The sequence below is a fragment of the Apodemus sylvaticus genome, chromosome 1, assembly GCF_947179515.1.
Source record: "Apodemus sylvaticus chromosome 1, mApoSyl1.1, whole genome shotgun sequence".
In the NCBI taxonomy this organism is placed as follows: Eukaryota; Metazoa; Chordata; class Mammalia; order Rodentia; family Muridae; genus Apodemus; species Apodemus sylvaticus.
This window is the reverse complement of record NC_067472.1, coordinates 178,932,515-178,947,688: the sequence shown is the minus strand read 5'-3', so window position 1 is coordinate 178,947,688 and position 15,174 is coordinate 178,932,515. Positions and strand designations below refer to the sequence as shown.

Below are 15,174 nucleotides of genomic sequence, written 5' to 3'. Positions count from 1 at the left end.
AGCCAAGGAGGACTTGGCTGCCACACAAGTTGTTTAGGGATAGAAATGCCCCTAAGTGTCCAGCATTCCCTGGAAACTTTAAGATAAAGACCAAAGACAGTTAGTTAGTTAGTTAGTTAGTTAGTTAGTTAGTTAGTTAGTTAGTTACTTACTTACTTACTTAGTTAAGGGCCTTCGGGAGAGGACTCTGGACAGAAGTGTGAGCCAATTCAAGACCTTACAATTGGTGACTAGAAGGTATGTCTGCCTACAAAGCCAGTCACTGCATACAGCTGAGGTATGACTCAAGAAGGCCCAGGACAGTTCTTCCTACAGATCCCACTAGGAGCCCCAATAGCAGAAATTCCCAGCAGCCTCTAGGGAACTTGGACTTAAAGATCAAAAAAGAACACATGTTCCCAACCCTTGGATGGGTGGGGAATTCTATAGGTAACAGCAAGAGCTCCCCCAACCCTGACCCCCACCCTCAACATCCCCCAGGACAAGGACAGAGGTGGCTTCTCGGGCAAAGCCACCCAAGGAAGAGCTCTGGAGGACCATGATGAAAACACAGTCACACCCCCAGCATTTATTTGAAACAGAACATTAATTCTGACTGTCATTAGAGTCCATTTCAATTTTGTAATAACATAAAAAGTTAAGAGTCTAATTTATTCATACAAATCTTGTTAGCATCCAATTTCCACATAATGTAACATATCTCTTAAAAAGCTGACAAAGCAGGAGAAATTAAAAACAGTTTTAAAAAAAAGATAGTCAAGGGTTCTCACTGCCTTGGAGGCAAAGGTGAGGAGGGGGCGGAGATTGGAGCAGTTTGGAGGAAGAGCTAGATGCTTGGAGACCAGAGGGGCAGGCTAATTCTTGACTCTCACATACCCCAGACCTGCCCCTCCTCCCAAACGCTGTGCCAGGGGCAAGTCCCCACCCATATGCGCCACAGACAGTCTCCCCCCCACCCCTCAGCACTTCATTCAGCAAACACATCCTGGGGAGCCTGTAACTCCTCTTAATTAGACGGCAGCAGTGTTTGCATTCCATAGCCGTCCCTGTAATCTGCCCATACATGGGTTTTAATTGTACATTAATCTTTCTTACACACCACCCTCATGCTAGATTCTGTACTGGCAGCAGTTGCAGGGGTGGGGGGAGTGTGTCACTTTGTGTATTCTTCAACCAAAAATAGCTGCTGATAAGTGTGTAATTGCACACTGCTCCTCCCCCACCTTGTTCTTCCAGGATTACCTGCTGGCTGTGGGGCTTGGAGAGAGACTCCTGTCACCTGCAAGCCACCTTCCAGCAGCCTGTTTGACACTTTCGCAGCTGACATCAATTTTAGAAAAAAACAAAAGAAAGGTCAGCAGCAACAAGCCGTCCTCTGCCTTGTGCTTCTGGGGTGTCTTCTTCTCATCCCTTCCCCAAACTCCCACAGAATGGGTGGATCTGGAAGAGCTTGCCTGGGGGTTGGGTGGAGAGCACCCGGGTGAACCTAAGAAATTCAGCAGCACGGAGGTTCCAAGGTCACTTGGGGAGCCAGGGAGGAGAAATATAAATTACAAAGCGCTGGATGGCTGCCAGGGCCCCAGGAAGCTACATTTAGCCTGCCTTTCTCCCCACAGCAAGATGAAGCCTTAGCTCTCTTCCCGGGAATTTGAATGGAATTTGTTACAGAGACATTGTGATTGAAATATCGCCAATTGGCTTTACGTGTCAACTCTGCAATTGATTGCAATGGCAATGGGAGGTGCGTGGTGCGTGGTGTGTGTGTGTGTGTGTGTGTGTGTGTGTGTGTGTAAAAGACCGTTAGCTATAGTGTTCTCAGGCCAGCCAAGGTGGTGATAAGGGAGGCCCATACAATATTTATGAAATCCAAATGAAGTCCCGTGCCCTCAATAAGCTGATACTGTAACACAGATTTCAAAAAGCCTCCTTGACATTTGCCTAAGATCAGATTTCCCCTGCCAGAAGTGGGGGGGGGGGGGGGTTGTGCTGATGGAGGTCTATAAGCTCCCCGCCCTCCTCCTGCAATCTTTTCCATTTAAACCCAGGCAGTTAGCACTGGGGTGGGGCCAGACACTCCAGAACCAGGAGAAAGCAGAGTGTGTGTGTGTGTGCACAGCCATGGCTGGCCATTTCTGTAGGAAGTATTAGGAGGGAGGGATTTTCACTGGTAAAAGACAGGTTTGGTTCTGCTTTTGTTGGTCAAATGTAGGTGTGTGTGTGTGTGTGTGTGTGTTTAAGATAAGAACTCTCAACATATCCTTACCTGACCTGGAACTTGCTATATAGACCAGGCTGGCCAAAGACTCACAAAGATCCACCTGCCTCTGTCTCTGGGGTCTTGGATCAAAGGAGGGCAGTATTGTTTGTTTCTGGAGTGCAGGGCAAAGCTTAGGAGGGCCTCAGTGGGTCTGATTCAGACAGTCATACTCAGAGAGAGAGAGAGAGAGAGAGAGAGAGAGAGAGAGAGAGAGAGAGAGTCATAATCTATCACAGGGATGAAAGCAAAAATGTATAACCCTGGGGCCAAAGATTTCATTCAGGTGCAGCCTCTGATCTCTCCTCTCTCCCCCATTCCTTCCTTCCTTCCTTCCTTCCTTCCTTCCTTCCTTCCTTCCTTCCTTCCCCTCCTCTCCTAAGCCCCTCCTGTTCTTTCTCTTCTTCTTTCTCCTCTTCTTCTTAGTGTCTCAAAAGATAGTCCATTCAGGCTGGCATCAGACTAGCAATCCTCCTGCCTCAGCATCTCAAATGCTAGGATTGCAGGCTTGTGCCAACATACCTGGTAACCCTTAATTTTTTTCAGGGACCTTTTGGAGATGGGGAGCTGTCTAAGAGGGACCCATTTCAGACCCCCCAGGGAGACTGTACTGAGCTCCCACAACCCTGCCCAGCGGCTGTGTGGCCATGAGTGGCTGTGCCCAGGAGACCATTTCCAAAGCAAGCCTTCAGAACACTTGAGGCCCCTCCCCCGGAGTTTGCCCTGTGTCTGGAAGTGGCTTCTGGAGACAAAGGCTCCCAGCTCACACACACCAGGATCTGGACTGGGGTGGCGTGAAATACTGAATGAAGTATGGGGCTGAAGTCCCCAGATTGTTTACGAGTCCGAAGCAGGGTCGATTTAGGTGGTTTTTGATAAACACTTCATACTCTACATCCTAAGAGGGGCAGAATACTTGTCAAGCACACATCTTTATGAGCTGTCCGCCTATAAAACTCGCACGGAAGGTCCGTGCTTAGTGCTGGTCTGGCAGTAAATTGGCGCGTCGTGCCGGTCGGCAGCATCAAATTAGCATCGACCCGTAAAAACGTTACTGAATGATTCCTCAAATCTGCCAAGTCTTCAAATCAATTTCGCAAAAAATGTCAGGCTTTTTTTTTTTTAAACGTTGATAAACCTTTCATATTAGTTATCACAGAGGAGCATAAACCTTTCTAATCTGCCTTCCAACCAAAAAGGAAAAAAAAAGGTGTTGTTTTTCCCAAACTACTTTTAGCTCTTGCATCTTCACACCCCACCCACACATTCCATAAACAATGTGTGCCTCGGAGTCATTTGTTGCCCTGTTTTAAAGTGACTTGGAATTGGCTCCCACAGATCGTGCCCTCTGATCCCAAACCTAGGAGAGAGTTTCTACCAATACTGAGATAGATTTCTCACTCTTTGCTTTGGAGATAAGCAGTCCCGAGTTGGCTTCTTCCAGAAAGCTTTCTAGAACTCTCTAACGATTATAGCACCCGGTGTCTTTGCCCCTGCGGACTTTGCATTGCTGGTTCTCAGGGGCGGGCTCACTCCACATCCGGGAGGCGTGGTCTCTATGTCTTGAGGGTCGGCAGAGTTGCCCTAGGTAGAATCGCTCACCCTCTTTGTCAAACTTTAGACACCTTAACACTGTGCACATTGCACCCGAGTTGCATGTATGCGGGCGTGTGCTTGTGCGTATGTTTGTATGCATGCAGGTATGTTTGTGTGCATGCATGTGGGTGTATGGGTGTGCGTGCATGTGTGCGTGTGTGTGCGTGTGTGTGTGGGGGGAGTGTGCGTGCGTGCCTGTGTGTGTGTGTGTGTGTGTGTGTGTGTGTGTGTGTGTGTATTGGGGGGGTGTCTACTCCCTTCCCTAAGGATACCAGGGACATGAAGCACAGCAGTACGCCATACTATTGCAAGGACTTGGATCCAGGGCTCTCAATTCCCAGCCACACACTGCTTTCCCAAAGACTTCTGTCAGATTGGAAGGAAGTTGACTAGACACAGCCAAAGGCAGAAGGTATTGTCATGGTCAAATGGCGGTAGGGATGGTTGAGATGGTTTATCAGACACAAGCTTCCCCTTTTCTGCTTCCTCTGCTATCTAACAGGCAGATAGAAAGCATGCCTGCTACACAAAGCTGGTGTTGGAAGCTGAGCCAGGATACAAGAGGGGGCTGCTGCCCCGTTCCCCTCGACAGGGTTTCCTGGATGTCCTGGAACTCACTGCATAAAGCAGGCTGACCTCGAACTCACGGAGATCCTCCTACCTCTGCTTTTGACAGCTGGGAGTAAAGGTTCAATGTGCTGCTTTTGACAGGGCAGGGGAACTTCCAGACAGCTGTAAAGGGACCCAACAGCAGGTACCTGGCCAAGGATGAAGATGAAGACACCTAAGGGATGGAGTCAGTCATATGCTAGACAAGTGCTCTACCACTGAGTCTGCCCCCCCCCCTTCCTGATGCTGGATTCTAGGCTAGGGAAATTACCTCCTACCTAGATGGCTGGGCTATATTCCCAGACTTTTTCTTTCAAGGTAGGGTCTTGTTAAGTTCCCTGTACTGGCTTTGAACACACTCTACAGCCTAAGTTGGCCATGAATTTGCGATTCCTCCTGCCTCAGCTTCTGGAATGGCTGGGATTACAGGCCCTTGCACCAGGCCCAGCTAAGAGATGGTGCTCTTTAATGGCCCGTGCTCACAGCACTGGGAAGCATGGGTGCTGCACATCGTAGCAGGCTCTGGAGAAGCAAGGCCGTTAGAGGTAACAGACTCCCAGCACAGGATATCCCCTAGGGACTGAGAACCAACCCAACCTCTGAAGTCCTTATGACAGCTCAGTTTACTAAATACGTGTTGAGTCAGTTTGGGTAGGAGGGGTTGAGAGGGACCAAGAGTCATGGTGCCTGGGTGCCGGCCTCACCCAGAGATATGTCGGTCTACTTCATCTCCTGCCTTCTAGACAAGCAGGCTCCAACTCCCCCAGAAAGGAATCACACACACCTAGAGACATTTAAGACTCCTATCCTCTGGGGGTGGAAGGGAATTTCAAGATTTGTTAAAGAATATTTTCAGGTTCAAAATATCCTTGGCAAAAAAGAAGCTATATTAGTCATCGGAGGAATCAAATTAAAACCAGTGTGATAGTTCTACATAGTCACAGGATGGTTAAAATGACAAAAGCCAACCACACAGCGTTGGAAGGGATGTGGCGAGACCGGAACCCTCACACATAACTGTCGAGGAGGTTAAAGCAGTTCAAACCCAGCTCTCCCACTATACACACACACACACACACACACACACACACACACACACACACACAGGGTCTCGATAGGTAGCTGGGACCGGGCTTGAGTTCATGATCCTCTGGCCTTACCTTCCTGAGCACAGGGATTCCAGGTGTGCTCACCCAGGCCTGCGTGAATAACCACTTTATAAACCTGTCTGAAGGTCCTATAAAAGATGTGTTCCCCTTAACCTAGAAACTAAGTACATGTTTCTCTGGAATGTTAAATGGACCCAAGAAACACATGTAAAAGGTCTGCAAGCTGTTTTATAATGTTCAAAATACCCGAACAACCTACATGTCAATCAACAGGAAGGAGCATGCCCACAAAATGGAATGGTACCCATCAGCGCCTCGTTTTGCCATAAAACAGACGAGGCGAGCAGTTTGTAAACAGAGGTCTCAGCTCGTGGCTCTAGAGTTTCTGGTACATGATCAGACCGTCCCACTTCCTTGGGATCCCGGTGAGGGTGCCAAATGATAATGCACCAAGAAGCACGGAGCCGTGAAGCAGCAAGACAGAGACAACAGTAGGACCCTACAATCCCGTTTTGGGCACGCGATCCCAGAGATCTCACATAATACCCCATCTCTTACTGGCTTATAATACTTCCCAATTGGACCACCTTAGGAACAAAGCCTTCCACATGCAGGCCTCTGATAGACACCCCACCCCCACCCCCTCAATCCCCCCCCCCCACCCTACACCCGCTACAACTCCACATTACCAAGTTTAAAAACAAGGAAGGCAAACCGGTGCCATTAGTTACCAGTGGTGAAGTGGAAGGGGCTGGAATAGTCCAAAAGGGAACTCTGAGGTGTGCGTTAGCCACATCCATTCCTGCTCTGGTGCTGGGAACACAAGGCCCACCCAGCTTCTGGGACAGTCGCTGTGTTGCTCACACAAGACCCACTTAGTTCTGTGTTTGCTTGATGTAAGTGGAACAAAGCCTTTAAAATGCAGTTGTGAAACACATCGCTATTCTGTGATTTTTTTTTTTAATTTTTATTTTTAAATTTTTAAAAAGGTCCTTTTAAACTTTTTTTTTGTTTCTTTTTTCTTTGTTTTTTTGTTTTTTGTTTTTTGTTTTTTCAAGACAGGGTTTCTCTGTGTAGCCCTGGCTGTCCTGGAACTCACTCTGTAGACCAGGCTGGCCTCAAATTCAGAAATCCGCCTGCCTCTGCCTCCCAAATGCTGGGATTAAAGGCGTGTGCCCCCACCACTGGTTTTAAACTTTTAAAAAAAATATTTGGGGATGGAGAGAGATGGTTCCGCAGTTAAGAGTGCTGGCTGATCTTCCAGAAGATCCAGATTTGGTTCCCAGCACCTTCACAGGAGATCACAACCGCTTATAATAGCAGCCTGGAAAATTTGATACCCTTTTGGTTTCCTTGGGAACCTATACACACAGTACATTTCACACACACACACACACATGCACACTGCACATATGCATGCTGCATGCACACATACTTTCACATGCATGCACATACGCACACACATTCACACACATGCATGCACACACATTTTCACACACATTCTCTCTCTCTCTCTCTCACACACACACAAACACATACACACATACACACACACACTGTATGCACATACACCCACATGCATGCACACACACATTCACTCATGCATGCACACACATATTATCTCTCTCTCTCTCTTACACACGCACACATGTACATATGCACACATAATACAAAGAATTCCTTTAAAAGAAAGACTTAAGGTGACACTGGCAGAGAAGCCAAATGCTCAGCCTCATGTCTTTTTCATACTATCAGTTTATATTCCTGACAAAGATGTTAGGCTAGGAGACCAAACACAGGACATTATAACAGTAACATCAGCAGCTGTCCCGTCATTTGCCAAAAGCTGCTAGATTTACCTGCTTTAGGAGGTGGGGCCTATCATGAAGAAACCAAGCCCTAACCCACAATGACCGAGGGACAAAGCTGAGATTCAAACCAGACAGTCTGACTCTGGGTACCAGCTTCAGTGACAGCCCAGAGGTGGCCTCCTGGCGTGGAGTGAGGGGTGTATGTGGTTGCCATGGCTGTCGGTTGACATTTTAATTCATGGAAGAGGAAACGGAGAAGAGTTAAATAATAGGCATAGACGGTGCTTTCACAGGATGAATGGTCATGAAATTAGATTTGCAGATGAAGCCAAACCTCGTGAGGCCCCAAATCTAAGCAGAAAACAGCAGTACGGACCCAAGCAGGAGAAACTCAATTTACTATGCACACTAAGGCGGCAATCCATGCTAAATGACTTCCTGAAGATAGATGTGTATGAGTGGCCGCCATGAGGGTTGGCAGAGGTGGCATCAGCACGGACAGCAGACGGCCTCTGCTGAGAGGATTTGCAGACAAGGGAAGACCATGGGGACCGTCAGAAGGAAATGGGAAACCACGTGGGACCCAGATGTGTAGAAGAGGAAAGGTGGGAAAATATTCTTAAAAGAGAGACCATCTAGCAGTGGGCAGACACGTCTAGAGAAACCCAGAGCACTGGCTCCAGCAAGCCTGAGGCCGACCAGTCCCTTGTTGTCTATATCAGTCGGCAATCTCCCTGGATCGAATGTCAAACTCAAGCAGGGCTGTGAGTGTCTGCTTTGAACACTGGCTCAGACAGCTTTGAATGGTTCCAGCGATGCATCCATTCACTTCATAGTGAGCTGGGCTCACCCAGTGTAAACAGATCAACCGGGGACTCAACCAGTATAGACAGGGCACCTGAGATATATATATATATATATATAGGCTCAACCTGTGCAAAAAGGACTACCTGTTACACATACTGGTTTCCAACAGTGTAGACAGACAGTAGCACCCATTTGGCTTAACCACCCAGGACCCGGGAGACAAAGGCTGACAGGTCAGTCTGTGGTCTCAAGGGAAGTCTGGGCCTAGGCAGAGCCTAGTCTACTGAAACCAGAGAGTTTGAGCTCTCTGAGCTATGTCCAACGGCCCTAGAGAATAAGACACAGGCTAAATGGAAGGTTCCAGTACTAACTGCTCAGACTCAACCAGGGTTCACAGACCACATGTACCACACACTGGCTCCACAAGGTAGACAGACTGTCTGTATTAAACATTAATTAAGCCAGTGGAGACAGAGTATATGTATTAGGCATGAGCTCAGCTGGGGTAGATCTACTGTACCATACACTGACTCCATTAGTATAGACAGTCTGAAAGCTTAGGTCTCCGGGCCCGACAGCCAGTAATCACTTGTGGTTACTCCACGCCTAGCTCTGCATGGCTGACGCAGCAGAAAAGAACAAATTCTCACCCGCTCTGTGGCCTGAGTCTGTTGGTCCAGCTTCCCTAAGGCTAGGTATGAGGCCCCGCACATAGAAGGACCTTGGCCAATATTTGCTGGATGCTGGAATGCTCTCTACAAGTACTGCCTCCTTCCCTTACCCCACCAGGAATGCAGGAAGCACACCCTGCCCCCCAACAAAGCTGGAGGAAGGTCTCAGTACTCTCAAGACTGGGCAGATGAATCTTGTCCAGACAAATGAGTCAGCCCCTGCCCCCCAAAAGAGACAGCTTCAAAGATGGGTATGATTTGTCTGTAAGGCATGAGTCAATCTGTGCCTGGGGTAGAGAACATTCTCAGAGGGGCTCTGCTGTGTCACCTCCACACCGATGGGTATCCGGGCATGTCCATGGATAGCTAGTAGTCACAGAAGAAGAAGGCCAAGGCAGCCTGGACAGAAAATCTGAGCAAGCTACAGACAGCCACAGGGGACTCACTACCAGAAAGAATGTAGAAGAACAGCCTGCCCTCAGGCAGAGAGCCTCAGATAGACCAAGGGGTGCAAGCATAAAACTGTACTGCCTAGAACCTCTCCTTGCCTGCCGTGGCTCGCGTCCCCAAGGCTGGCCGAGCTTGGAAGCAGCTGGCTCTGGCCCAGGCAGAGTGAGGACAAGGTGACAGCGACCTGGGCTGTTGCCTGCAGCTCGGCAGCCGCTCAGCTCAGGGCCCGCAGCCAGCAGCATGGGTACACCAGGAAGTAGGGTGACTCACAGGCCTGCTCTCCCCCACCCCAGCTCTGGAAGATGATGACGGAGCCTGGGGGACAGGGACGCTATCTGTGGGGAAGCCAGGTCCCCAAGCTGCAGACAGTCTGAGGAGATGCAGACATCAGAGGGAGTGGGGGGAGCTCTACGCCTTGGGCAGAGCCTCTCAAAGGGATGGAAGATGGTACTGTGTGGTAGGAGGAAAAAAAGACGGGGATGTGAGGAAGAGTTCTTTCTGGGGCAGATGCCAGCTAGCTGTCAGGTTAGATCAACCACGTGACAGGTAGAGAGATGACTGGGGGACTAGGAAGCTAAGTGACATACACAGGCAGGGGCAGCACGCTGGGGGCAGCCAACTCCAGAAGAAGGTGGGCATGAGAGCCCAGTAAGTGGCCAGCACACAGGACAGAGCTGGCTGGTGGCAGAAGCCTTGCACCATTCCGCTGGCGGAAGCAGCTCTCCGGTGAGTCTAGTTTGGCAGAGAGGTGTCAGTTACAGATCAGCTAGCTCTCTGCTGGTCCTCACCCAGGAGTCCTGGCAAGGCTCATAAGGGCCTACTATGTGCTGTGGCTTTTTATGACCACAGAGAATAAGGTGGTGAAAGTACTCAGGCTTTGACTATTGTGTTTATTATTATTATTATTATTATTATTTTGTCAACTTGACAGAAGCTAGAGTCATTTGGGAAGAGGAATCCTTAGTTGAGAAGATGCCCCCACTAGACTGGCCTATGGGCATGTCTGTAGGGGCATTTTCTAGATTAATGGTTGACATGGAAGGGTCCAGGGGCAGGTGGTCTTAGGAGGTATAAGAAATGCTGCTGACTGTGAGACAAGAAGGCAAGTCGGTAACCAGGGGTCTTCCACTGCCGTTGCTTCAGTTCCTGCCTCCAGATTTCTGCGTGAGCGCCTGCCCTGACTTCTCTCCATGGTGGGCTGTGTCCCGGACACATACGCTGAAATCAACCCTTCCTAGCTGATTTTCATCTTGATGGGTTTTTTGTTTGCTTGACTGTTTTTGTTTTGTTTTTCAAGGCAGGGTTTCTCTGTGTAGCATTGGCTGTCCTGGAACTCGCTCTGTAGGACTGTTCTCAAACTCACAGAGACCCGCCTGTCTCTGCCTCTCAAGTACTGGGACTAACGGCGTGCACCACAACCACCTGGCTAGTCTTAGTGGTTTATCACAGCAACAGAGAACCTAACTGATCAGTATGGTAGGAAGGAGGTTGGCTGGGGGAGTGTTGCAGAGATCTGGTAACATCTCAGCCATCAGACCGCCCAGTCCTGGAATGGACGGGAGCTCAGGACCCCAGGGGATCACAGTCTCTGTGAACCACAGGTTTCATCTTAACTATCTCACCATCTCCCTCCCAAACCAATTCCTCTGGAGCTGTGGCTCTGACCCTGCAGGCTCACTGTAGCCTCCCTTCTCACAGGCCTCCCCAACCCACAGCAGTTAGGCGAATGACGTCCCAACTCCTAACACACCTGGTCTTGAAGGCACCTCATTGCCAGGTCTCCAGTCACCACTGGCCCTCTCCTTCATTTTGCCAGTGGCACGTAGAGGTCTTCTCACAGCCCAGTGCCACAACTTTCTCCTATGTCCCTTCAGCAGGGACCCTTGTGCAGGCTACTGGCTGTGCCTTCGGGCATCCCTTCCAACTCTCCTGGAACATACCAACCGTCTCAGCAGGAGAGGCATTTATTTTTCTTGCCCCAGCCATCCCAAGGCCCCCAGACTAAGACAGCTGCCCTCTCTCTTGCAGAGCTCATAACAACCTAGATATTCACGCTAGGGTCACAACTCAGTGGTAGAGCACTTGCTTAGCATACATGGGGTTCGTTACAATAAGGAAACAACTTGGCCATCCCCTTCTGGTCTTTCTCAAGTCTAGACTCCCATGGGGTTCTTTCTAATAATGCCTTTGACTGGCATTGACTGGAGCAATGAATGACAGAGACGTCTCTGTCCCACAAGGGCAGGGACCGCACCCCCCCTCTCCTCACCTTGTCTTCAGGGCCTGGCATAGTGACAGATATCTAATACACACTCGGTCAACACTCACTGGGGGCTGAATGAAGCAGACAGACAAGCGGGCCGGCCCTGAGAGTGTGAGACAAGAGTCATTTGACTCCACATTTCAATGATGACAATTGTAGTTTAGTTCAAATAAATGCCATTCACCAGAACGAGCTGGGTTTGGCAGGAGATGGATAGCATAGCCTCACTGTCACCAGACAACACCCCCTTCTGCCCCCAGCACCAGCTCCCCATTCTGGGAAGGCCGCTGTGTTGACAGCCCCAGTCCCAGCCTGGATTCTGGTACTCTATGATTTCCCGAAAGGTAGTTCTGAGGGAAGGCCCAGGGCTGTCTACTGCTATACAGCCTTTCCCCAGTTTTCCCAGCAGCGTTAAGAGCTCTTCTGAATTCCTAACCACCCACGATCAAGTCCCGGCGAGTCTGTCTGCAACACGAGATCACAAATGACAGGTAGTTTCGCAGAGGGTAAAAGTCACAACTTCTTTCCACTACCGATTTGTAAGTCACATCCTCTGCCACAGTGATTTACTGTGACCGGAGGGTCACTTATCCTTCAGCCAATAAGAAATGAGCCGACGTCTCCAGTATCATCTGCCACCTGAGCTCAGGCAGCTGTCCCCGGGTTACCTGAGCCAGTGAGTCTCCTCTATTTGGGGGCAGCTTGTTCTCGGGAGGAAAAGACACAGATGCTCTTAAGCCAGACACATCTAGAAATCGGCTCCAAGAGCAAAGCACCTAGCACCCTCCGGTTACCACAGTGTCACACGGAAGCTGCCCACCTCCAGCAAATGTCCTGACACTAAGGCCACATATGCATACAAGCAACACCTTTACTCATCTGTTTTATTTTTGGCCATTCCCTCTGCAGAGCCGTCTTGACCTCTTCCGGCCAGCATTATATAAACCTCCTTTTAGAAGACTCATTACCTTCTGATTAACACAGAGGCTGGCAATGGTTCCTGATGTTGACTGACTATAATTTGCTCTGTTGCAGCTGCCGTGCATGGGCAAAGCAGAGAGGTGGGAATACGTGGGCACCAAACTGGGTTTTGGACTCCAGGTGAGTGGCAGGCTAGAGGCAAGAAAGTCAGATGGTGACCACACTTTCTCTGTGCTCCCCGTCAGTGCTCCAGGGCCCCAGTGGTGTTCTCCTACCACATAGGCCAACACAACAGCAATCACAGCTCTGAGTGCCAACCTCTCTTCTATCAGCAAAAGCACAAGAACAGCGGCTTGAGCTAACTCAAGTCAAGTACAGGGAAGCAGCCGGCCCACATTTCCAACCAGACATCTGATGTTCCCCCTTGTAAGTGACTAGAAGGTAAATTCTGCGATGAACCTGCCAACCCAACAGCCATGGGGCTCAGGGGTGGGGGGATAGTTAACTGAACTTTCTCATTAGCTTACACACAGAGATTTGAATAAATGCTTTAAAAAAATGGAATTCCCGTGGTACTCCGTAATCAGTAAATGTTCATTATGGAAACACAGCAAGTATGCGTAAAATTTCCCAAGTGATATTCCAGCTACAAGATAGAAAAGGCATCTCAAACAGAAAACATCCTGGGGCAAGCAAGCCAGGGTTCTCTCCTGACTGGAGCCAGAAAAAAAATAGATTTCATTTTGCCCACTCAGGGAATTTATAAATGAGCACACCCCCCCACCCCTGACTGATTGATGTCTCTCTCTATAAATAATTAATCCTTGACCTTGCTTTGAGAAAGCCTCGACTTTTTAAATTTGAGGTCTTTTAAAAAACAAAAAACAAAAAATCAATAGCCAGGGACCATAATTCACTCCCACAAAGTCTGATTCCGGGTAAATGAATAAATAAGTTGTACCATTCACAAGCCCCAAGTGACTCCGCCAAACGCTGGGATAGGGTCGGACTTTGAGGTTTTCTGCGTTCAAATGCGATTGCCTTATTGATCAACCCGTTTTGATTCAGTCTTTTCAGGGTTTGAATGGCACGTTGCCGTGTGTCACTTCTCGGAGGCCAATCTACTGAAACCCCCAGAACATTTCCACTCTCCTCAAGAGGCCCCTGGCCCAGCGAGCTGCCTGTGGGCAGGAGGATGGCTTGATTGAGAGAGAATGGGTGAGACCCGCGCACCTGTAATTCTGCCCTCCTCCACGGGTTGAAGTCATAAGTTCCAGGCCAGCTTGGGCCACACGGTGTTTTTGGGACAAGGACAGGATCAGGAGATGCTGTGGTGGTGGGACATTTTTAAGGAGAGTTCTTCAGCTCAAAGGTTGTCCTGCACTTGGGTGGGACTTAAGACAAGGTCCCCTACCTACCAGTAAAGGCCAAGGTGAACCCAAAGAAAGTGGGCTTGGTGCAGAAGCTCATGCCTGTGAGTGTGGAGGAAGGTGGGGAAAGAGTTAACCTGCTTTTTACCCCTTTACCTACCCCTGCCTCTGGAGCTATGCCCTTGCCCCCAACCTAGTCTCCCACTTGGCCTGCTGCCTGGCTACATCCATAGATACTGAAAGCCCCAGAAGCCTGTTCCCCTTAGAGCCAATCACACTTAGGGTCCTGCTGGGAGGTGGCTCAGAGATGCATCTCCGGTGATGCTGAAATGGCTGCAGGACAGACTGTTCCAATATCCGACTAGTATGCCCGAAATCCAGGGCACAGTTTCCCGACTGTTACAGCTCCAGGTGAGGGCCGTAGGGCCCAGAGACGAGATGTATAACTAAAGTTAGGGTTTGGAGTACTGCGCGGGAAATAGAGAGGCCAGTTGATGCCCACGCGCCACCTCTGACCCTGCCCAAACCAGAGAACGCACCTTCTCTTGGCCAGGCCGGAGTACGAGCAAAACAGCCCCACGCAGCAGCTGAAGTTGTAACTGCCGCTAGAGCTGGGCTAGGTCCCACCGTAAAGCTGATCATCTCACCATCCCCTAACCCCAGCTGCCGGAGGCTCCGACTCCCGCACTCAGGGACACACGCATGCACACACCTCCCTGCGATCGCTGACGCACGCACACTCGCCGGGAGCACAAAACAGGCCGGGGCCCTAGAGAGTTGAGGGGTGGAGATGCGCGCAATGGAGCGCGGGGACATCTTACGTCTCCTGGTAGGGAGCCAAGGACGCTGGTAACTTCCCCTTTTGCTCTACGCGCCCCAACTGGCCTCTACGTCCCAGTTCCAAGCGCACACCAAAGCCTCGGCGCTTTGGAAGCTCCAGCCCGGCCCTCCGGCACTCGCTTCTCTCAGCGCCCAAAGCAGCTCACACGCACCCAGCATCCAGGGCTAGGAGGAGGAGCGAAGGGTCCTCGGGGAGAGCCCTAGGAGAAAGAGAGGCAGTTCCCAGGCTCAGAGAAAAAGCAAGAATCCAAAGTCTAATTAAAGTTCCCACTCACGGGGGCTGGTCCCCAAAGTATCGCCAGACCCAACCACCGCACGCCCCAACAGCACCTGCAGCTTGAGACGCTGAACCTCGTCTAGTGGCGGGGTTTGCGCTCAGAACGGTCCGGGTTTCACCCTGGGGTTTCTAGGGATGTCCTTCGGGTGAACTACCAGCATAGAGAGGGAACAGGGGTGGTGCGGGACACAGCCAC

General features: G+C 50.0%; 1 protein-coding gene across 1 annotated transcript in view; it reads right to left on the bottom strand.

Annotated features, from left to right (window-relative positions):
• Positions 1 to 15,174, bottom strand: part of Chst8 (carbohydrate sulfotransferase 8) — a 140,123-nt gene that overhangs the window by 124,580 nt on the left and 369 nt on the right. The gene's annotated exons all lie outside the window — the stretch shown is intronic.